Source organism: Pinus tabuliformis, chromosome 1_2 (genome assembly GCF_031772625.1).
Source record: "Pinus tabuliformis cultivar Carrire ecotype Pingquan chromosome 1_2, CPIR1, whole genome shotgun sequence".
In the NCBI taxonomy this organism is placed as follows: Eukaryota; Viridiplantae; Streptophyta; class Pinopsida; order Pinales; family Pinaceae; genus Pinus; species Pinus tabuliformis.
The window spans coordinates 1,082,411,871-1,082,438,027 of NC_142298.1; positions in this window are offsets into that span (position 1 = coordinate 1,082,411,871).

Below are 26,157 nucleotides of genomic sequence, written 5' to 3' on the forward strand. Positions count from 1 at the left end.
TCAAGGGTTTTACACAGGAAATGTGGCTTTCTTGTGTAATAGGAATCAACACCTTGGCTTGATGTTGCCATAATCAAAAGGTGATATTAGTACACAATGAGGAAATCCCATTGGACCATTAGGGAATGTTAGAAAGAAGTTTTGTGGGGAATGATTGGGGAGTTAGACATGCTTCACTGTGCTATCGCCAAAATGTTGAAATAGGTGAACCTTCTCTTGTCAATATATGCTTTCTGTCAAGGCCAGCAATATAACTGAAAACAAGCTTCTGCGACCCCTTTCTACCTACCCATCTTAGTGCCTAGCATTTTTTGTTACTTCAGGGAGGGTGCACTTAGAGTTGCAAACCCTCAATTGCTCTTTTTCTTTTTCTTTTCTTTTCCTTTTGAGTTTCTATCTACAACTACCCTTATCACTTCCAAGGCCCCAGATTAAGCAGTTGGGAAACTTTATTCTCTACCTAATCTACTAATCTACCAAGATTAGACAGTTTGGACAAATTCTCTTTCTCTATTCTACAACATCAATTTAAACATGACCTGATCCAAATTAGGTTGTTGGATCACCCATCCAGAAGTAGGACACTATCCAAACTATATACAGACATGTTCTTCCACAGAAATAGGGGATCTTTGCATCATCAAAGTAGAACATATTTGGAATTTCCCCTGCCAATCATGAAAAATGAAACCTATTGGTATAGGAGGCTAATAGTGGCTCCACATGGGGATTGTTTTTCCATATGAAAGACCAAGAACAGTAGGTTAGAACGCCTTGGTCCTTAATTTCTTGCCAAAATTGGGAACTTTTCTTTTGATGATCAACACTGAGGCTTTTCAAAAAATGAGAAATCTTGTAATTATGGCCTTTCCTTGCTCTCTTTCAAAAACTTGTGAAGTTGTAACGCCTTTTATCTGATGAAAACAAACTACTATAATTAAGTAATAATGTAAAAGGAAATGTCAGATTATATACATGGAAAATAGTCAAAATAGTGCTTTAACATCCGGCCATTTACAGAGCCCTCTTGAACTTCAGTGTCATCCAAACTTTTCAAGAAGTATGTGTTATTTCCTTGTACTGCTTGAATAATAAAGGGTCCTTTCCAAAGGGAATCAAATTTGCCATGTTTTCCCTTATCTTCTCTCCTTGAGTCCCATTTAAGCACTTTATCACCAATGAAAAAGTCTTCTGCTTTTGTTCTTCTATCAAAGATTTTCTTTAGCTTCTCTTGTAAAACTTGAACTCTGTTGTATACCTGGTCTCTGGTTTGCTGCAAACAAATTGTTTGGTTGATCCTTCTTTGCATATCATTGGGTTCAGCTTGGGTTTCTTGAAGCAATTTGATGACAGGAATCCCTAGTGATGAAGGAAATTTGGCCTCCATTCCATAAACCAACTCATATGGGCTAATCCCAATAGATCTCTTGGTTTTTAGCCTATCTGCCCATAAGGCATTTCCAAGCTTTTTATGCCAATTTTTCTTATTTTCCTCCAACATCTTCTTGATGATGTTAATAAGACTCTTATTAGATGATTCAGCTAAACCATTGCCTTGAGGGTAGTATGCTGTGGAATGACCCAAGGTAATATGGAACTTATGTCAAAAATTGACCATTTTCTTGGATCTGAAAGCAGCAACATTATCTGTAATGATCTTTTCAGGGCAACCAAATCTGGATAAGATATTAGTTTCAAGGAACTGAATGATAATGGAATCATTTGCTTGTCTGCATGGAACAACCTCAATCCATTTGGTAAAATAGTCCGTGGCTGTTAGGATCCATTTGTGTTGACCTGAAGATGAAGGATGAATCTCTCCAATGAAGTCTAAGCCCCATTGCTGAAAGGGCCTTTATGTTGAAATAGGTTTCAGAGGTAAGGGCAATAATTCTCGTTTTCCCTCAAACACCTGACACTTATGACATGAAGTAAAAAATCTCTTGACATCTGCAAATAGAGTAGGCCAATAGTAACCTGCCCTTAATATCTTATCCACAGTGGACTTCCAATATAAATGTCCACCACAGTCACCTGCATGAAAATCTTTCATAACATTGTCAGTTTCATTGATTGTTAGACAATTCAACAATATACCCTCATGATTTTTCCACAGTAAATTACCATCCATGACACAAAATCTTGAAGCTTTCATTTTTAAAAATCTGCTTTTGGTTCTGGACAATCCTGGGGGAGCACACAGGTTTTGCAATACATAACATATATCAGCATACCAGGGGGATTGTTCAAAGGCTATATTGATCTGTGGAGTCGCCAACTCCGGTTCATTGTCCAGTTGATTAATATCCAAGGCTTGAAAGTTTGCTTCAGACATGAGTTTAGCCAAACCTTGTCCCTTTATCAGTTTTGTTGGTCTTATTTCGATGTCATATTCCAAAATACTAGCAATCCATTTTCCTCTTTTTCCCTCTAATCCTTCTTGAGTCAATATGTCTTTCACAATGGCATTTGGCACATAAGCAATAACATGAGAATATAGGATATAAATCCTAAAATCTTTGATGGCCTTTACCAGGGCATAAGCCTGCTTTTCCATAATTTGATATTTCAAGGGTGCATCTCTAAGGGCTCTGCTAAAGAAAGCAATAGGTTTCTCGTTTCCTTGGTCATCCTTCTGTAGTAAAACTGCAGCAATAGTATGTTGGGAGGCAAAAGAGAAGATAATGAAATCTTTATCAAATTGAGGACTTGTAAGAACGGGTGTTTGAGTCAAAGAAGTCTTGATGCCCTCAAAGGCCTGTTTAGCTTCTAGTGTCCATTTTACCTTGGAATCTTTTTTCAACATGTGGTTTAATAGCCTTATCAATTCTGCTAGATTTGGGATAAATCTTCTTAGAAAGTTGATCTTTCCCAAAAAGGCTTGTAATTCCTTAATGTTTCTTGGTTGTGGGACTTCTAGAATAGCCCGAATTCTGTCAGGGTCAATTCTAATTCCCTCTTTAGAAATGATATGACCTAGCAACTTACCCTCTTCCAGGCAAAACAGAGACTTCTTGGGATTTAAGGAAATACCATATTTCCTACATGTCAGAAACATTTGCCTCAGGTGTCTAAGGTGTTCTTGGTCATATTTAGAAAAAGGAGTGAGTTCATCTAGATAATCAACTAAGAAGTCATGAATCTCCTTGGCAAAGGCAATATCCATTGCTCTTTGAAAAGTAGCTCCTGCATTTTTCAGTCCAAAAGGAATTTTGACATATTTAAACATTCCCCATGGGGTTGTGAATGTTGTTTTATCCTGATCGTCAGGATGGACCAAGATTTGGTTAAAACCTGAAAATCCATCAAGTAATGAGATTTTAGAAGCCCCCACCACTCTTTGAAGAATGTGATCCATTTTGGGTAAGGGATAATTGTCTTTGAGGGAAACTTGATTCAAGTTTCTGAGGTCAACACAAAGCCTAATCTCACCAGTTTTCTTCCTTGTAGGAACAAGATTGGATATCCATTCTGAAAATTTGATGGGTGCTATGATACCTGCTTCAAAAATTTTTTGCACCTCTTTCTCAATTGAAGGGAGAAGTATAGGATTAATTCTCCTTAATTTTTTCTTGAAAGGCTTTTGATTTGGTTTGAGAGGAATAGTGTGTTGAATGACTGAAGTATCATAGGATTTTAAATCCTCATAACTCCATGCAAATACATCTGGGAACTCTTTAAAGAGGTCAACATACTTGGGCTTCTGATCAGGGGGCAAAGACTTTCATAATTTTATTATCTTGGGATTTTCAATTGTTCCAATGTTGCACTCTTCAATGACAACATCTAGGGGCTGCATCTTTGGTTTCCTAGGAATATCATTTGAATAAAAAATGTCTTCCAAAGGGGTCAGGCCTGTGGGTAAAAAATTGTCCTTTAGTTGTATGACCTCAGCCTCTGCTCCAGCTATTTCATCAAGATTGATTTGTTTAAGCACTTGTACATTCTTATTATCAAAGGTTGTTGGGTGAAGTATTTGATTAGCTGTTTTGACTGATATAGTTGTCTAACCTTGGTTTCTCTGTGGTTGGGAGTCTTCTACAGCATCAATATCAACATTTAAGCCCGAAAACCCTTGTTGCAGAGTTAAAAAGTTATTTATCTGTGTATCATCTTCAAATACTTGCCAGTCTTTGACATCGTTTGGGATGGAAGGTCTATGTTTTATCTCAACTGTAAAACAATGGTTGGGTTCAAAGGGTAATTTTCAAGTACTAGCAAAAGTAGCTAGACTGTGTGCATGAAGGTTGTGGCTTATAGATATTTTGGTCAGTTGAAATTCAGTAAATACATTAAGTATTTCAATAGCAGCAGTTCTGTAAGACCTTAGCCTTTTGTCATTGGTGACGAAATTGCCTTTAATTTGTTGGATAATGAGGTCTGAATCTCCCAAGATTGACACTTTGGTTGCCTGTAAGGATTTGAGCAGTTTGAGGCCTAGTAAGAGAGCTTCATATTCTACCATATTATTTGTACATCTGAAATTTAACCTATAAGCTCGACCCTCTACATGATTGTTTTGTTTGTTGTGGATCCACACTCCTGCTCCTGCCCCTAACTTGTTAACTGATCCATCGAACTCAAGAAACCAAAGGATTTCTTGATTTAGAGCAGAATTAGGAGAGTCATTAGGACTTGGAATCGGGAGTTGGAGGTCTTGTTTTTCATCTGATTTATTTCTTAGAACAGTTTGATGAATTGATTGCCTAATTTCATGACCTTGGGTAGCTGATTGATCATTTGTAAGCATGTTTTGTTCCAGAGTGAAAGGTTTGTTATCAGCTTTGGGACATGTGTTATCATTGAACAGAATGAAGGAATCCATATCAGAATGGACTGCATAGATGGGAAAATTTTGAGGTTTTTCTTCACTGCTCACCATATATTTCATGAGTGTCTCTCTATATAGCCTCTTTGGTTTCCCAAAGACAGAGATAGTTGCATAAGACATGTCTAATTGTAGGGACCCTTGGAGCTTGGCTCCCCATGATCTTGATAACAACATTCCATATTTAGGTGGGATATCAGCTACCACCACATCCATCAGAATAGTTTTATTTGGATACTGGACAAGGGAAACACACAAATATTTGATCAGGCCTAGGCATTTGACTTGGCTTGAATCAAATGAGAATAGGTCCTAATACGGCCTTCTGATGTCTAGGTTTAGTCTCTCCATTACAGATTTAGGCATAAGATTATGTGAGGCGCCCGAGTCAAACATTGCATTGTGTAGTATCTTGTCATGAATGTGCAAGCTAACATAAAAGGGTAAAACCCCTGTGCTTATTGTTTTCCCATCAACTTCTGGGCCAAAAAGTACCTCTGGTGTATCATCCAACACATTGACATCATCTTTATTCTGAGTTAATTGGAGGGATTTTTTGATTTGCTGCTTGTAAATGTCATGCTTAGCCAGCTCTGAAAGAGGGATGGCTATCTTCAACTTACCAATTTCAGCTTCTAGGTCAAAAGGTTTGTCAGATTGGGTCTTGGCATTGTGGTTAGCAGCTGTTTCTTTCTCAACTGATTTTACAGAGGCACCCTCTTGGGTTTGAGTTTTATCTTGGGGTTTATCTTTTTTACTAACCTTTTGAGGACTATTACTTTGATTGTGCTCTGAAGGAGATGTTACCAGTTGCTCTTGACTTGGGGGGTGTATTTCAGTTACATCCTCCACTGTTACTTCATTTGTAATAGAGCTGGTTTTGTCAATTGGTTCTGTAACAGTGACCTTCTCCTTTGACATCTTGGGTTGTTGGTTATCTTTTGTTTTTACAGGCTATGGCACATTTATGGTCCTGCTTCTCAGCTTGTATTGTTTATGAACTTCAAAAACAACAGTGTCATAGCCCTGCTTGAAGTCAAATGACTCACCAGATTTGGTTTGGAACTGATCAACATCATCATCTTCTTGATCTTCTTGACTTAGAAAAACCCACTGTTCATTATTTAGACCCATCAGATTAATGTGAGTATCATCTATCTGTTCACTAGAGGTGGATGCTTCAGCATAGTTTTCTTGGAAAGGAGGTCTTATGTCTTGTTCTGGGCTGGCCCTTCCAGCATTTGGGTTTTGGTTTATTCTAAAGCCAGGATTTCTGACAGCATTGTTTTGTGGTCCCTCCCATGATGCTTTTCTTTCAACTGATTATACTCTATCTCCAAGCCTATGCATACCGGTGATTATTGCATCTAGTTTCTGATCCCAGCCTGAAGGCTCTTCTTTGAAGGTAGTCTTTCTCTTAGTCTTTGCCCTATTTCTCTTGGCTATCAGGTTGGCTTCCACACTGACTGTTATATCTTGCATCTCAGCAAAATTTTGGGGGGCTCTTTCTCTCAATTGGTATGCCATGTCTGAATCGAACCCATCAGGAAAGGTGTACAAGGCCAAATTAGGCGAAGGCCTCAAATTCTGGGGGATGACGTTGTATACATTATTAAATCTAGCACAATAGTCCAGGATAGTTTCTTGAGGACCTCTTTTAATCGAATTGTACTCAGACAATATGTGAAGGGGGTATTTCTTCTTTTCCCATCTGTTTAGGAAAGTTTGGTAGAGGGCTTCTGGGTTAGCAATAGAATTTGCTGGAAGAGATCTAAACCAGGACCTTACATCTCCTGTCAAACTTTGAACAAAAATCTTCATTCTAACCCCCTCATCATCTATCTCATAATTTTCAAAATAGTCCTGCATCTTTTTGGTATGTTGAAGGGTTGGATAGGAACTAGCACCATCAAAATATGAGATCTTGGTCTGGTAATCCTGACGCATAGCCCCTAGATTTGTTGGTAACTGTAAAGGGGCATACCTCTTAGCCATGTTTGCTGAGATAACTGGACCAAAAGGAACAAACAGAACAAATGGAGGGAAATGGATGATAGGGGTGTGTGTAGTTAATGGGGGAGTTGAACAAGGGCTATGTGAAGTAGATGTGGAACTGGGAGACTGTGAAGTTGTGATATGAGGATGAAAGGGGACTTTAGCAGGTGTAGGAATGTTACTCTGAAATCATGCTTCAGGGCTTGAATCTGGACTAGTTTCTTCCTTTTCTTGTTTCCTAAGACTCCTCGAAATAAGGTTTGGATTTTCAAATACAAGTGATGGATTTGGATCTGGATTAGATCTAGTGTAACGTGTCTTCTTCTTGGGAGCCAGCTTCTAAGTTTCTGACCTCTTTGAACTTTTTTAGGAAGTATTGTGAATCCGGCAGTGGTTAGGAATTTAGTTCAGGTCCCCAGTGGAGTCCCCAATTAGCTTCTAAGTTTCTGACCTCTTTGAACTTTTGTAGGAGGCATTGTGAATCCGGCAGTGGTTAGGAATTTAGTTCAGGTCCCCAGTGGAGTCGCGAATAAGCTTCTAAGTTTTTGACCTCTTTGAACTTTTGTAGGAGGCATTGTGAATCTGGCAGTGGTTAGGAATTTAGTTTAGGTCCCCAGTGGAGTCGCCAATTATGTTAACACTCAGGTTGTTCCCTTTGACTCCCAAGGGAATACAACCGAGGTAACCACAAACCAACTTTGGATTACAGGTTCTAGCCTACCTGCAATCAGAGAGGGCTCTCTCTTTTGATTTAGCTTTGTTTTAAGGATTTTAGGCTAGTTGTGAAGTATAAGGTTTTTTTTGAATTTTGGTTGTCATCTGTTGTCTGAAGAAGGGTTTGCAATGATCAAAGAGGGTTTATTCCATTGGGAAAATGGAGTCCATGACTGATTATTACTTAGTATCTGTGATAAAAGAGTGTTACTGCAGAGCTAGATAGGTATCCATGATACAAACCTTTGATTTGAGAAGAAATAGCATAGAATCACACCATGAAAGGCAACAAAGATTTCTTTCTTGGTGATACAGAACATAAAAGGTTGAATCTTATTCAAGAGCAAAAGAGAATTCTCGAATACAATTTGCCATAAAATTAGAGTAAACAGGAGCATTTAAGAATTCCATATTTACAGCTAATCTTGAAGAAAACATAGTTAGCAGGAATGATTGAGTTTAGGGTGTCTTACTGGACAAATCCTGAACTATTCATTTTCCTTCCTACTAAGAAAACATATATCATAAATGAGTTATGTAAACATATAAAACATAGAGACACTTAGGAAAACACTTATTGTATCATGAGAAAACACGAGAGTTCTGCAACAGCCAACAATCCCATCACAACACGTCCAAGCATAGCCAAGTTGAGAAAACCAGCAACTTCTTGTATTATACTTCTCAGAATATACAGTCGAGGTCTTTAGAACAAATAAACAACAACCCCCAAATAAGCTAAGTGGGGCGTATATATACAAAATTGTCTTTACAAAATATCTGAAAATGAGTCATTGACTCATAACATTCTCTACCAACTCTCAAAAATAGTGGATACAATAGTTATTGCTATTAAAGCAGATTGATTACAGCTAGTCATTCCTGTTAGAGATCTTTTGACTTTTGGAGCGTCTTGGGATGGCTGAGCACCTTTGCATTGATTTTTGAGAATTCTTGCATTTATGCTGCCCTGTCATGATGTTGCTGCATTGGACACATTAATTGCATTATCCAGCTGTACCCAGACACTGCCCTTTTTATCTAGCTGTCTTCCACTGTTGCTTTAAGTAGATTTGATACATGAGTCATTTTGAAAATGCTGACTTTAGGCCAAAATTAATTTATCAAAGTATAGTTTCTATCATACTCCTCCACCATTTTTCAGTGGGCAATTGGTGCCTCTGCATTTTGATTAGAATTTCATCAGCTTCAGTGTATTTGTAATAATTGGGAGTAACTACAAAAAGGTGCTTGATCTCATGCTCAATAAAAAATATATTTTCCAACTTATCGTAAAGATCCTGCCTAGATGGGGGCCCTGCCTCCTCTGGAGCGCTTGCAGATGCTGTTATTTGATTTTTTGCAAAGTTGTTGACCCTTTTGCCATAATGTTCATGTGATAACAATCTTCCTGCACTGGTCACCAAACTCGGAGGCCCCTGTTATGTAGAACTGTGATTTTTGCAATAAATTCATTCACTTCTGCTTGTATTTCCTGACACTTTCTCTCCAATGACTGGACATAACTCCTCAGGGTAAGCACCCTTTTTATCAACAGAATAGTATCAGTCCTGTCTCGAATGCCCATTCCTGCTAACTGAAGGCCAGTCCGATTGTTAAGAACATTTATCATTCTGTTGGCTATTTCAGGCATACTCCCTAACGATGCCTTGGCTCTTTGATTTTCAGCTTGAGCTCTACCCAGAAGATTCATTTGTTCATGAACTGTTTTGATGGACTGCCATTGGTCTGTAATAGATTGGCCAATTTTAGCCCATAGAATTTTCTTTACATCATCTATAGTTTTGTTCATGGTTAATTCATTTTCCAGCTCCTTTATCTTCTTTTCCAGGGTTCTTATTTCTCTTGTCCTCTCAGCCACATTCTACTTTGATTTATCATATTTCTCTTCCAGTGTAGCCAATTTTTCTTTTGCTACCTTTAATTCTGCCATCTGTGCCTCAAGGGCCTCTAGTTCCTTCCTCATATTCTACATGTCAAGGCTGGGTTCCTGCTCTGGTGCTGCCTCATCTGGTGCTGGTGCTGAAGGGTCTGCTTCTGATGTCCTTTCTGGGGGAGGAATTATTACTTCAGGAGTATCCTCAAGATTTATAACCTGTTGAGGTGGTTGAGACACCTGTTCTCCTTCCTTTTGCTTTAGGACCGCCTACAAGGCACCCTCTGTTTCCACTAGCCTTTTGCGCAAAGCCACCAACATGGCCGTCACATCTTGATCTCTTATTTGCTGGGCAACATCTTCAGTCTGAGGGTGAAGGGTTGGTGGTAGCTTAACCAACTTCTTCAAAGCTGCTATGTCCTCATCTTTCTTCTTCCTTAATGCTTGCACTCCCTTAGGGTCATTTGGATCATGGCCCAATTCTATGATGATTTCTTCCAAGGACTTGATTCTGTTATCCTTGGCTTGAGAGGAAGCTTTCTCTAGCTCCAATTGAGCAATAGTGTTATTTAAGGAGTTTTGCAACCTATGTGCCAATAGAGTCTTATCAGCCAATGTGGCATAAACCATCTCCCTTGTTTGTTTGTGTAGTTCTATCTGATCCATAGGATGGATGTCCTTGGCAAAGACCTCTAGGTTGGTCCTAATATAGTCGGCAGCTGACTGAGGCTGTAGCATGGTGGGCCTAAAATGACTGAGAGTCATTTTTCCCTCTTGAATATCATAGGCCGACATAAGCCTTTCTTGATTGGTTGGTGCCATCTTCAGCAGCTGATTATAGAGTTGGATTCTAATTGGCTCATTTCTTGCTTTTATCTCTATAAACTGATTCTTGATGCTAGACTCAGACCTTGTCTGCTGCCCTGATGAACTAACTTCTCCTCCATGCTGTATTTCTTGTTCCTGCTGAAAGGAACTGGCTGATGTTTCAATGTTGGGAGGGAGCATGGTACCAGTGGGTCTTTCAGGCATCTCCTCTTCAAAAAAGGGATTCAGCTTTTGTCTTTTCTCACCTTGTTGATCTGTTGAAGTGGTGAGAGGAGTTTCTTCCTGCCTATCTCTCTTCCTTGTTCTTTCCTCATTAGCTGGAGTTTGCAGCACCGAGGTTTCCACTGTTACCTCCTGCCTAGGAGGGACTTTTTCCTGAGTTTGCTGCTCTGTATTTGAAGGTGCCTCAGCCATCTCTTCTTGCTGCTCTACATTAGAGAGTGGTTCCTCTTGTTGCATCTCTTTTCCTTTAGTTGTAGTTGCTGCTTGTGTAGAGGCTTGGGCAGATGGCTGGGGAGTAGTAGAAGAGGAAGTAGCTACTCCAAGATGCTTGAGTACTGGGGAGCAAACCTGATTTTTCCGTGGCTTGGGGGTTGCTGATAAGTGAAAATCCTCGGCGGCAGTAGCTCGGGGATGAATTTCTTGAGGTTGGCGAAAGAACGACGTAAATGCATGCAATCAACAGAGTGCTCAAATATATGAAAAATACAAAAAGCCATGACTTTTGCGGGATAATATGGAAAAATTGGTTTTTGGCGCCTTTTTGATGGATGACGTCAGCATGACGTCATTGGTGGGATCGGGTATGGCAGGATGACGTGTCAACTGGTGATTGGGTTGATGTGGACGAGCAACGTGGTGGATAGGTTGGAACAATGGCGGAATAGAAGCTGACGTAATGCTGATGCGGCAATGGCGTGGAGCGGAAAGGGAGAGCGGTAAGCGGTATTATCGGACCGCTTTTGGTACGGGCCTGGTTTGTGTTGGAAGCCGCCTGATCCAACAAGAAATTGACACGCGCCTCAGGCCCTACGTCATCCTCTGACACTTTTCGGGTGCTAACGGACGACGATCGAGGGCGGTCCGAAATCACTGAGGACCGTCGGATGGGAGGGCCCAAATCTGACAGATGATGGGACGTGGACATGGCAGAGCGATACGGCGGGGCCCGTCTAATAAACAATGATTATTTGTAAAGGGGCATCCCTCTTAGCCATGTTTGCTGAGATAACTGGACCAAAAGGAACAAACAGAACAAGTGGAGGGAAATGGATGATAGGGGTGTGTGTAGTTAATGGGGGAGTTGAACAAGGGCTATGTGAAGTAGATGTAGAACTGGGAGACTGTGAAGTTGTGATATGAGGATGAAAGGGGACTTTAGCAGGTGTAGGAATGTTACTCTGAAATCCTGCTTCAGGGCTTGAATCTGGACTAGTTTCTTCCTTTTCTTGTTTCCTAAGAGTCCTCGAAATAAGGTTTGGATTTTCAAATACAGGTGATGGATTTGGATCTGGATTAGATCTAGTGTAACGTGTCTTCTTCTTGGGAGCCAGCTTCCAAGTTTTCTGACCTCTTTGAAATTTTGTAGGAAGTATTGTGAATCCGGCAGTGGTTAGGAATTTAGTTCAGGTCCCCAGTGGAGTCGCCAATTAGCTTCTAAGTTTCTGACCCCTTTGAACTTTTGTAGGAGGCATTGTGAATCCGGCAGTGGTTAGGAATTTAGTTCAAGTCCCCAGTGGATTCGCCAATAAGCTTCTAAGTTTCTGACCTCTTTGAACTTTTGTAGGAGGCATTGTGAATCTGGCAGTGGTTAGGAATTTATTTTAGGTCCCCAGTGGAGTCGCCAATTATGTTAACACTTAGGTTGTTCCCTTTGACTCCCAAGGGAATACAACCGAGGTAACCACAAACCAACTTTGGATTACAGGTTCTAGCCTACCTGCAATCAAAGAGGGCTCTCTCTTTTGATTTAGCTTTGTTTTTAGGATTTTAGGCTAGTTGTGAAGTATAAGGTTTTTTTTAATTTTGGTTGTCATCTGTTGTCTGAAGAAGGGTTTGCAATGATCAAAGAGGGTTTATTCCATTGGGCAAATGGAGTCCATGACTGATTATTACTTAGTATCTGTGATAAAAGAGTGTTACTGCAGAGCCAGATAGGTATCCATGATACAAACCTTTGATTTGAGAAGAAATAGCATAGAATCACACCATGAAAGGCAACAAAGATTTCTTTCTTGGTGATACAGAACATAAAAGGTTGAATCTTATTCAAGAGCAAAAGAGAATTCTCGAATACAATTTGCCATAAAATTAGAGTAAACATGAGCATTTAAGAATTCCATATTTACAGCTAATCTTGAAGAAAACATAGTTAGCAGGAATGATTGAGTTTAGGGTGTCTTACTGGACAAATCCTGAACTATTCATTTTCCTTCCTACTAAGAAAACATATATCATAGATGAGTTATGTAAACATATAAAACATAGAGACAGTTAGGAAAACACTTATTGTATCATGAGAAAACACGAGAGTTCTGCAACAGCCAACAATCCCATCACAACACGTCCAAGCATAGCCAAGTTGAGAAAACCAACAGCTTCTTGTATTATACTTCTCAGAACATACAGCCGAGTTCTTCAGAACAAATAAACAACAACCCCCAAATAAGCTAAGCGGGGCGTATATATACAAAATTGTCTTTACAAAATATCTGAAAATGAGTCATTGACTCATAACTTTCTCTACCAACTCTCAAAAATAGTGGATACAATAGTTATTGCTATTAAAGCATATTGATTACAACTAGTCATTCCTGTCAGAGATCTTTTGACTTTTGGAGCGTCCTGGGACGGCTGAGCACCTTTGCATTGATTTTTGAGAATTCTTGCGTTTATGCTGCCCTGTCATGATGTTGCTGCGTTGGACACATTAATTGCATTATCCAGCTGTACCCAGACACTGCCTTTTTTATCTAGCTGTCTTCCACTGTTGCTTTAAGTAGATTTGATACATGAGTCATTTTGAAAATGCTGACTTTAGGCCAAAATTAATTTATCAAAGTATAGTTTCTATCATACTCCTCCACCATTCTTCAGTGGGCAATTGGTGCCTCTGCATTTTGATTAGAATTTCATCAGCTTCAGTGTATTTGTAATAATTGGGAGTAACTGCAAAAAGGTGCCTGATCTCATGCTCAATAAAAAATATATTTTCCAACTTATCGTAAAGATCCTGCCTAGATGGGGGCCCTACTTCCTCTCGAGCGCTTGCAGATGTTGTTATTTGATTTTTTGCAAAGTTGTTGACCCTTTTGGCACAATGTTCATGTGATAACAATCTTCCTGCACTGGTCACCAAACTCGGGAGACCCCTGTTATGTAGAACTGTGATTTTTGCAATAAATTCATTCACTTCTGCTTGTATTTCTTGACACTTTCTCTCCAATGACTGGACATAACTTCTCAGGGTAAGCACCCTTTTTATCAACAGAATAGTATCAGTCCTGTCTCTAATGCCCATTCCTGCTAGCTGAAGGCCAGTCCGATTGTTAAGGACATTTATCATTCTGTTGGCTATTTCAGGCATACTCCCTAAAGATGCCTTGGCTCTTTGATTTTCAGCTTGAGCTCTGCCCAGAAGATTCATTTGTTCATGAACTGTTTCGATGGACTGCCATTGGTCTGTAATAGATTGGCCAATTTTAGCCCATAGAATTTTCTTTACATCAGCTATAGTTTTGTTCATGGTTAATTCATTTTCCAGCTCCTTTATCTTCTTTTCCAGGGTTCTTATTTCTCTTGTCCTCTCAGCCACATTCTGCTTTGATTTATCATATTTCTCTTCCAGTGTAGCCAATTTTTCTTTTGCTACCTTTAGTTCTGCCATCTGTGCCTCAAGGGCCTCCAGTTCCTTCCTCATATTCTACATGTCAAGGCTAGGTGCCTGCTCTGGTGCTGCCACATCTGGTGCTGGTGCTGAAGTGTCTGCTTCTGATGTCCTTTCTAGGGGAGGAATTATTACTTGAGGAGTATCCTCAAGATTTATAACCTGTTGAGGTGGTTGAGACACCTGTTCTCCTTCCTTTTGCTTTAGGACCGCCTCCAAGGCACCCTCTGTTTCCACTAGCCTTTTGTGCAAAGCCACCAGCATGGCCGTCACATCTTGATCTCTTATTTGCTGGGAAACATCTTCAGTCTGAGGGTGAAGGGTTGGTGGTAGCTTAACCAGCTTCTTCAAAGCTGCTATGTCCTCATCTTTCTTCTTCATTAATGCTTGCACTCCCTTAGGGTCATTTGGATCATGGCCCAATTCTATGATGATTTCTTCCAAGGACTTGATTCTGTTATCCTTGGCTTGAGAGGAAGCTTTCTCTAGCTCCAATTGAGCAGTAGTGTTATTTAAGGAGTTTTGCAACCTATGTGCCAATAGAGTCTTATAATCCAATGTGGCATAAACCATCTCCCCTGTTTGTTTGTGCAGTTCTATCTGATCCATAGGATGGATGTCCTTGGCAAAGACCTCTAGGTTGGTCCTAATATAGTCGGCAGCTGACTGAGGCTGTAGCATGGTGGGCCTAAAATGACTGAGAGTCATTTTTCCCTCTTGAATATCATAGGCCGACATAAGCCTTTCTTAATTGGTTGGTGCCATCTTCAGCAGCTGATTATAGAGTTGGATTCTAATTGGCTCATTTCTTGCTTTTATCTCTATAAACTGATTCTTGATGCTAGACTCAGACCTTGTCTGCTGCCCTGATGAACTAACTTCTCCTCCATGTTGTATTTCTTGTTCCTGCTGAAAGGAACTGGCTGATGTTTCAATGTTGGGAGGGAGCATGGTACCAGTGGGTCTTTCAGGCATCTCCTCTTCAAAAAAGGGATTCAGCTTTTGTCTTTTCTCACCTTGTTGATCTGTTGAAGTGGTGAGAGGAGTTTCTTCCTGCCTGTCTCTCTTCCTTGTTCTTTCCTCATTAGCTGGAATTTGCAGCACCGAGGTTTCCACTGTTACCTCCTGCCTAGGAGGGACTTTTTCCTGAGTTTGCTGCTCTGTATTTGAAGGTGCCTCAGCCATCTCTTCTTGCTGCTCTACATTAGAGAGTGGTTCCTCTTGTTGCATCTCTTTTCCTTTAGTTGTAGTTGCTGCTTGTGTAGAGGCTTGGGCAGATGGCTGGGTTGTAGTAGAAGAGGAAGTAGCTACTCCAAGATGCTTGAGTACTGGGGAGCAAACCTGATTTTTCCACGGCTTGGGGGTTGCTGATAAGTGCAAATCCTTGGCGGCAGTAGCTCGGGGATGAATTTCTTGAGGTTGGCGGAAGAACGACATAAATGCATGCAATCAACAGAGTGCTCAAATATATGAAAAATACAAAAAGCCATGAATTTTGCGCGATAATATGGAAAAATTGGTTTTTGGCACCTTTTTGATGGATGACGTCAGCATGACGTCATTGGTGGGGTCGGGTATGGCAGGATGACGTGTCAACTGGTGATTGGGTTGACGTGGACGAGCAACGTGGCGGACAGGTTGGAACAATGGCGGAATAGAAGTTGATGTAATGCTGATGCGGCAATGGCGTGGAGCGGAAAGGGAGAGCGGTAAGCGGTATTATCGGACCACTTTTGGTACGGGCCCAGTTTGTGTTGGAAGCTGCTTGATCCAATAAGAAATTGACACGCGCCTCAGGCCCTACGTCATCCTCTGACACTTTTCGGGTGCTAACGGACGACGATCGAGGGCAGTCCGAAATCACCGAGGACCGTCGGATGGGAGGGCCCAAATCTGACAGATGATGGGACACGGACATGGCAGAGCGATACGGCGGGGCCCGTCTAATAAACAATGATTATTTGTGGAAAATGGCGCCGGGATAAACTTTGAATAAACTGAATTCGTGGGTTTTATGAAGTTTTAGAGACTGGCGGGTAGACTATATACAGGTTTGTAAAGTGCGCCAGGGCTATTAGATCAACCAGATGTTTATTTAATCCCCCAAAATAACCTATGCATGCACATTTTCATTAGCGCCCGACTTTATCACGCCTTCACCTTTTAGAGTATTAAGGCTATATTGCCTTGGGAGGGGGTATATATTTTATGGGATTTTTGCACAAAAATGGTATAATAATAGGGAAAAGGGGAAAATTGGGGAGCTAAATAGTAAAATTAGTGGTTAATATGGTTTTGAGATGAGAGAGAGGAACTGAGTACTAAGCTTAATGAGTAAACTTAGGTACAGAAACAGATGAAAATGATCAAGGGTTTTACATAGGAAATGTGGCTTTCTTGTGTAATAGGAATCAACACCTTGGCTTGATGTTGCCATAATCAAAAGGTGATATTAGTACACAATGAGGAAATCCCATTGGACCATTAGGGAATGTTAGAAAGAAGTTTTGTGGGGAATGATTGGGGAGTTAGACATGCTTCACTGTGCTGTCGCCAAAATGTTGAAACAGGTGAACCTTCTCTTGTCAATATATGCTTTCTGTCAAGGCCAGCAATATAACTGAAAACAAGCTTCTGCAACCCCTTTCTACCTACCCATCTTAGTGCCTAGCATTTTTTGTTACTTCAGGGAGGGTGCACTTAGAGTTGCAAACCCTCAATTGCTCTTTTTCTTTTTCTTTTCTTTTCCTTTTGAGTTTCTATCTACAACTACCCTTATCACTTCCAAGACCCCAGATTAAGCAGTTGGGAACCTTTATTCTCTACCTAATCTACTAATCTGCCAAGATTAGACAGTTTGGACAGATTCTCTTTCTCTATTCTACAACATCAATTTAAACATGGCTTGATCCAGATTAGGCTGTTGGATCACCCATCCAGAAGTAGGACACTATCCAAACTATATACAGACATGTTCTTCCACAGAAATATGGGATCTTTGCATCATCAAAGTAGAACATATTTGGAATTTCCCCTGCCAATCATGAAAAATGAAACCTATTGGTATAGGAGGCTAACAAAACCCAAAGATTATTATAAGTGACAGAGATCCCATTTTCACTGGAAATTTTTGGACACAATTATTTTCTTGTCTTGGTACTCAGTTAGATCATAGCTCATCTTATCATCCTCAATCTGATGGGCAAACTGAGATAGTAAACAAATGTTTGGAAGGATATCTTCGTTTCTTTGTATCTGATAAACGAACACAATGGGTCAAATGGTTGCCTCTGGCTGAATGGTGGTATAACACTTCCTTCCATACAACAACAAAAATGACCCCATTTATAGCACTTTATGGGTATCAACCACCATCCATCACATCATATTTAAGAGAAAATTCTAAGGTTCAGGCAGTGGAACATCACATCGAACATCAACAACAAGTCCTCCAACTCTTAAAGGATAACCTCGTGTTGGCACAAAATAGAATGAAACAACAGGCAGATCAACATCGCAGTGAAAGAAGTTTTGATGTAGGTGATTGGGTATTCCTACGGCTACAACCATATAAGCAAATGTCCCTCAAGCAAGCTAAGAAGGATAATAAATTATCACCAAAGTATTATGGTCCATACAAGGTGTTGCAAAAGATTGGTACTATGGCATACAAATTGGAGCTTCCTGCAGCTTCTCGATTGCACCCAGTTTTCCATGTTTCATGTTTAAAGAAGCTTATAGGCGACAAGCTCACAGTGCAAACAATATTGCCAGAACTTGATGAGGAAGGAAAAATTATATTGGAATCGGAAGCAATCACAGAAACAAGAACTCGACAGCTACGAAATCGGTCAATTTCAGAGTATCTTATCAAGTGGAAGAACTTATCCATTGAACATTCCACGTGGGAGGATGAGAATTTTATGCAGAAGTATCCAAAACTACTCAAGCGTTGAGGACAACACTTTTTTGAAGGAGAGGGGCATGTTGGGTCCCTATAATACTAGTGATTACCCCATTACTATTGAAGTTATACCCCTTATTTATATTGTTGTGCCCCTATTACCCCCATATTGTTATTTCTGTGCCCCATATTGTTCATTTATGTAATGTAAAGGAGGTTTCCCCCTCGAAGAGGTTGAATTCTAAGGCGTTGATCTATCCTTTCTATCTTTTCTTGAGCTGGTTTCATAACATTCTCCCTTGTGTTTTTGTGGCACTCCCTAACATTCATTGGCATGCATTGGCACACCCTGGCACCTGGCACATCTAGGCATGTTTCCCTAGCACTCTAGCATTCCTTGGCACTACCTAACGTATATTGTCACTCCCTCCTTACCACACCTAGAACTCACTAACATTCCTTATCACACACTCTTATTCATTCATTTCCATGTATTTGAAAGTAGTGATCCTTTTTGTTTCCTTGGCACTCCATAACACTCCCTGGCATGCGTTGGCACACCCTAGCACCTGACACATCTTGGCATGTTACCCTGGCCTCTAGCATGCCTTAGCACTACCTACATACCTTGTTACTATGTCAGCACACCTGTATCTCACTGACACTTCATGTCACAAACTCTTATTTGTTCATTTGCATGTATTAATTTGACCTAATGCTCCCTTGTGTTTCCCTGTCACTCCCTAACACTTCCTACCACATGTTGACACACCTTGGCACTTGGCACATCTTGGCTGCATGTCACCCTAGCAATCTAGCATGACTTAGTGCAACCGAGAACACCATGTCACTCTCTCCTTAACACACTTGGAACGCATTGACACTCCTTGTCACACACTCTTATTCATTCATTTTCATGCATTTTGACCTAGTTATCCCTTATGTTTCCCTGGCACTCCCTAACACTCCTTAGCACACATTGGCACACCTTGGCGCTTGGTGCATCTTAGTATGCTTCCCTAGCACTCTAGAATGCCTTGGCATTGCATAACATACCTTTTCAATCCCTCCTTAGCACACCTAGAACTCGTTGACACTTCATTTCCATGCTTTTAAAACTAGTGTTCCCTTGTGTTTCCTTGGCACTTGGCCCTAACACTCCCTAGCATGCAGTCACGCCACACCCTGGCACTTAGCACATGCACATCTTGGCATGCCTTAGCAGTTGGCTTTTCTTAACATGCCTTGGAATTGTCTAGCTTGTGTTAGTACTTCCTGGCATTCCCTGGCACACCTTGGCATGACTCTCTAATTATCATGCCCTCATATATAGCTTTACTATTTTTGCCACTTGGTAACCCAACCAAGTCATTGGAAAAACAATGTTGTGCCTAACCCAAAGTCTCCCTTTGTCTGAAACTAGTTTGACCAACCCCTTATAATTGTAACCATAGGCTTGCCTCCTACAATTCCTATTTTTTCCTTCTCCTAACACACTTTGTCCTTAAGACACTAGGAATTCATTGACACTCCTTGGCACACACACTTATTTGTTCATTTCCATGTATTTTGACCTATTTCTCCCTTGTGATGCCCTAACACTCACTAACATTCCTCAACATGCATTGGCAATGTTCGACATGTGTTAGCATGCCTTTTCATATCTTGGCATGCCCTGACACTCCTTAGCTATAATTCCCTCACAACTACCCTTACTCTTTTTGGTACTTGGGAACCCAACAAAGTCTTTCCTCGACTATGACAACTTGACCACGTTACAACTACTACAAGTAGACTATGCCTTGTTCACCTGAGAACTGATTATAACTCGTGCTAGGCTACTCAAGTATAATTTCAACTTATCCAACTTAACAAGTTACAAGTTACCATGTCAAGGCTCACATCCAATCGTGGCCATAAAAAAATTGAGCAACATAGTTTACATATTGACATGCCATAGCACCTGGAACATCTAACAATCCCTTGGCACTATGTGGCACGTGTTAGAACCCTCTACATTTCTTGGTATGCTTTGGCACTCCCTAGCACTCCCTATCACTCCCTAACATGCCCTGGAAATCTAGCTTACCTTGGCACTACCTACCATATAACCTTGCCACTCCCTCCTCAACACACCTGAAACTCACTGACACTCCCTACCACACACTCTTATTTGTTTCCATGCATTTTGATCTAGTTCTCCCTTATGTTTCAATGGCACTCCGTAACACTCCCTGACACGTGACACATCTTGGCATGTTTCCCTTGCACTCTAGCATTCCTTGTCACTACTTAACATACCTTGTCACTCTCTCCTTAACACACCTAGAACTCACTGGCACTCCCTGTCACATACTCTTATTCATTCATTTCCATGCATTTGAAACTAGCGCTCCTTTGTGTTTCCGTGGCACTCTCTAACGCTCCCTCACATGCATTGGCACAACCTAGCACTTGATACATCTTGGCATATCGTTGCCCTAGCCTCTAGCATGCCTTAGCACTACAAAGAATATATTGTCACTCCCTCAGCACACCTAGAACTCACTGACACTTCCTGTCACAAAATCTTATTCATTTATTTCCATGCATTATTTTGACCTAGTGGTCCCTTGTGTTCCCATGGCACTCTGTAACACTTCCTAGCACGCATTGGCACACCCTGGCACTTAGAAAATCTTGGTTGGATTCTATCCTCACACTCTAGCATGCCTTACATTGTCTATCATACGATGTCACTCCCTCCTTAACACACCTGGAACTCACTGCACTCCCTGTCACACACTCTTATTCATTCATTTCCATGCATTTTGACCTAGTGCTCCCTTGTGTTTCCCTAGCACTCACTAACACTCCTTAGCACACATTGTCACACCTTGGAACTTGGTACATCTTGGCATGCTTCCCTAGCACTGTAGCATGCCTTGGCACTGCCTATCATACCTTTCACTCGCTCCTTAGCACACTTGGAACTCGCTAACAATCCCTATCACACACTCTTATTCATTCATTTCCATGCAATTGAAACTATTCTTCCCTTATGTTTCCTGGCAGTCCCTAACACTCCCTAGCATGTGTTGGTACCACACCCTGACTTCTTGCACATCTTGGCATGCCTTAGCACTTGGCATGATTTTTCATGTGTTGGCATGAAAATGGGAACATGGAAGAGACTCTAGGTTCAAGCACAAGGGGTCAACAAGGCTTCGCTGTAGTCTAGAACAATGCTGACATTTTCATCTTACCCGGAGAGGGTGAGTGTCACTCGAGGCATGCCGTGACTGAAGTGTGAGGGGAGTAGAATGAGGCAAAAAGGGAACCAAAACCCGCAACCCACAACCGATCCTAACTGATAACAATCAAGCACCTATTGTAATCCAACCATACTATTCTACTCACATTACCTTAGGAAATCATACAACATATAGACAAATATTTTAAAATTTTAAAGAACCAGTATAGAACTCAACAATACATCATAGGTGCAAATTGTCTCTTTCATTACACTTCATAGAAATAAATACATAAATAAGTACAGAAGGCTCGAAGCCTGATCATCAACAACAAGAATGATCCCACCCATAGATTGGAGACCAACATATCAAGGGCGTACCCGCCTTCCGCAACTTAGGAAGGCTGCATTGATTCCCGGCTAGCTTGGCTCATCAACAACTAGTAATCACCAACCCTTTCATGTCCTTTCTTCCGCCTTTTATCCTCTACTTCACACCTAGACTGCCAGCTCCACTTATTTCCTTCTTGGTTGACACTGCCTTTGGTTGCCTTTGCTCTCTACTTGCTAGGTTTCTCTTATTCTCCCCCGCCACCTTTTCGCAACTGTTGGAGCACTTCTGGTTCCTATTCCCCCCCTCGTTGTCAGCTCCGCAACTCGACCGATCATCCCTGCCACCCATTCTTGTCTTGTCTTCCCGCAAAAAACTTAGAACGGAGGCCCCAACAACATGCCTAACGTGTGTTGGAACTGTGTAGCATGTGTTAGCACCTCTTGGCATTTCCTGGCACATGTTGGCACTCCCTAATTGTCATGCCCTTATAGACAACGTTACCTTTTTTGTGACTTGGGAAACCAACCAAGTCATTGAAAAAATAATTTTGTGCCTAGCCCTAACACTCCCCAACACTCCTTGGCATTCCTTCACATTGTTTGGCATGTGTTAGCACACCTTTTCATTACTTAGCATGCCTAGCACTCCTTAGCTATCATTCCCTCACAACTACCCTTAAATTTTTTGCAACATGCGAACACAAACAAATCTTTCCTCAACTATAGCAACAACTTGACCAAGTTACAATTACTACAACTAGACTATGCCTTATTCACCTAAGAACTTCCTATAAATCATCCTGGGCTACTCTTGTTGAATATCAACTCATACAATTTAACAAGTTATGAATACAAGGCTCACATCCAACTATGGTCGTAAAACAACTAAGCAACAAATTTTCCATCTTGACATGCCATAACACCTGGCATGCCTAACAATACATTGGCACTATGTAGCACATATTAGCATCCCCTACATTTATTGGCATGCTTTGGCACTCCCTAGCACATCCTAGCACTCCCTCACACTTAGCACACCTCGTACTCACTAACACTCTCTGTCACACTCTTATTCATTAATTTCCATGCATTTGAAACTAGTGCTTCCTTGTTTTTCCTTGGAACTTGGACCTAACACTCCCTAGCATGTGTTGGCACCACATCTTGATGCTTAGAACTTCTTGGCATGCCTTAGCACTTGGCATGTCTTGGCATGCCTAAAATTCCTTGGAACTGTATAGCATGTGTTAGTACTTCCTGACATTCCCTGGAACACCTTGGCACTCTCGAGTTGTCATGCCCTCATAGATAGCCTTACTTTTTTTGTGACTTGGGAACCTGGTAACCAAGTCATTGACAAAATAATGTTGTGCCCAACCCAAATTCTCCCTTTGTCTGAAACTACTTTGTACACGCCTTATCACAACCATAGGCTTGCCTCCTGCAAGTCCTATTCTAAACTTCTCCTAACACACTTTGTCCTTAGGACACTTGGAATTCGCTAACACTCCTTGGCACACACTCTTATTCGTTCATTTCCAAGCATTTTGAGCTAGTTATCCCTTGTGATGCCTTGGCACTGGCTAGCATACCTTTTCACTCCCTCCTTAGCACTCCTGGAACTCGCTGACACTTCATTTACATGCATTTGAAATGAGTGCTCCCTTGTGTTTCCCTGGCACTTGGCCATCACACTCCCTATCATGCACTCACTCCACACCTTGGCACCTGACACATCTTGGCATGCCTATCATACCTTGGAACTGTTTAGCATGTGTTAGTACTTCACTTTTAAATAAATAAAAACATCATTTCATTAATAGATACAACTGGTTATTTAAGTTGTGCAAGCTATGTCAATTAAGAAATCAACAAGTTTTCTTGTTTCGGTCCTTGGAAATGATAGTTTTTTATGCTAGACAGTTACATCATACATGGCTTTGAACATATCAGATTGTATATATGTTGTGGACTATGTTGCATAACATGAATTTGTATGGGTAGGAGTAAGAGAATTTTGCTCCAATTTACACTACTCCACAAACCCATCCAATCATAACATAATTTCAGTTATTTGTTTCTCCAGAATATGGTTATCGATTAGCTCAAGCATCCAAGGTTTCTAATTTTCCAAGACTCGAGTTTGCCTTTTTTACGAGTTAATCCAAACAAACAGATATATTATCTTGACAATTGTTATATTTCTAGCATGTACTCCTACAACATCTAGCCAAATTAGTACATCTCAAAAAAACCATCAATATTAGAGTTACCAAATCATAAAAACCTTTAGTCATGATATCAAATACTACTACTTGCTTTCTCTTAGATCAACATCCCTTTACTTGGTTTATTTTCCCATAATACTTAGATTTCCCTTTTCCATGCTCTTCAACTTGCAAACATTAATCAATATGTTCCTGAAATGAATCAATCAAAAAGCTTCAACATCATATCCATCAAGATCTTTGCGTCTCCATCTGAAGTTATCATGGCTCATTTTCATTTTTCAAGAGACCATATTGGATGTTGATCAGTATCACCAGGTTTTATGAACAACCGTCATGCTTCTATACATCGAGTACCCATATGGAAGAGTCCTTATTTCATCTAGTATTTAACCAAGACATACCATGCACATGATTCCAAATATATTCCTGCATCCAACTCTTCCTACCATATCTTTGTATACATGATTTCTACTTTCTAAAGAAGAGCTCTTATCTAAATATGTGCATACCTCTTTCCTTCATTTGGTCATCTAGTCAACTTCTTTCACGAACTGCCTCTTTCTTTGAAGAAAATGTCTATGATGAGGCTCCTTTCTCAATATGATAAGATAATTCAATTATTCCTTCATGTTGCAACTAAACTAATAAACTTCTTTGATGCTTGATTCCATAATATTCCAGATTGCATCCATAAACTTCTAGTGGAATATAATATTTCCAAGATTCTCCCATATATTGAAGAACCTTCTCATCAAGGATCCTTGTGATCCTTTCATGCTATAAGACTATTTCTATAACATGCCATGCCCGCAAGAGGACATCTTTGAGGTAAAAAATCTTTGTCAATGTATCATCAGTGAGGAATTTTGCTTCTTGCAAACAAGGCAACGTCCTTGTCACTGCTACAGTGATATGAAACATAAATAAGGATCCTTTAAAAGTGAACAATGGTTGTTGTTACCATCTCACATGGATATGCACGAATTGTCTTGTCAAGGAACTTGGAACAATATCACTGTAATTACTTACTGACACCAACACAATGCACAGCCATATCTTCCCTGGCAACAATCTGATAAATAAGCCAAAAAATGAATTTTAGTGTTGTTTTGAAACAAAAGAAGATTGGGAATGTGGCATTGGCATTTAAATATTAGTTGGGTGATTTGGAAAAGAAAATGGATCTATGTTTGTAACCCACAAATTGCATTCTACTATACAATTTACACAAAAAAAAATTCACCAACCAAAGCAAGCACACAACATTTATATGGCCACATAATAGACATAAGGATGCTACTGTGAAATTCCAAATGGGAAAACCATCACTTAATGGGAATTTTACTATGCTCAAGAAATTTCTAGAAACGCTGATATATGCAATCTCAACAAAGTTGTTGGTGCATTCTTACACACTCACTCACTATCACACACATGGTGTCTAAAGAGGCACAAAAAGTGTGAAATTCAACTTAAGATATGTAATTGATTAGTAATTTTACCTACTTAGGTTGTTGAAGAATTGGAAATTGGGTAAGTTGAGTTTTTTTTTTTTTTTTTTTTTTTTTTTTTTTTTTTATCTACTTGCTGGACACTAACAAGTGAAAATTCTCCAGCTTTCTTGCTCAAACACATTAATATGGAAGGTCCTTTAATGCCTTAGCCAAGGGGGCCCAAGGGTGTAGTTGTAGGGGCATTGGGACCAAATTGGGGGTTCATAACATTAGGAAAAGGGGAATGGCATTACCAAAAAGGTTGTGTTGGGGAGAGGTGGGGCGGGGGTGGGTGGGGTATGTTATGGTGTATTGAATGGGGCAAGGGGACACAAGGGTAGCATGGATGGTAGAAATCAAAGGTAAAAGCATGGTTTACTAGTATCTATAATCCTAGCATTAGAGAATGAGAAGGGGAACCCCCAATAGTGGTGATAAGGGGATTATGAGTCCAATTATCACAAACCACAAGCCCTTAATGATCCAGGTGGATATTGGTGGCCACCCGCTAATTCCACTTGGATCCCCTCTAGTGCTTCTTACAGTTTTTTTCAGTTTCCAACGGGATATCATGCACGTCAAACGGAGATAGTACGACCAATTCGCGACCTTGGGAAGTTGATGTACCAACTTACCCAAAAACGGGGCCTGCAATTTGGCGTTTCATCTTCTAGGGTTAGGTTTTGGAATGTGAAGGGTTTTCCATTGTTTCTCAACAATATATAGGCCTTCGAGCTTCATTGTAAGACAGTTGAGAGGCATGTAGCTGACACATCTCTTCTCAGAGATAAGCTACCATCGCCCTAGCTGGGTTAT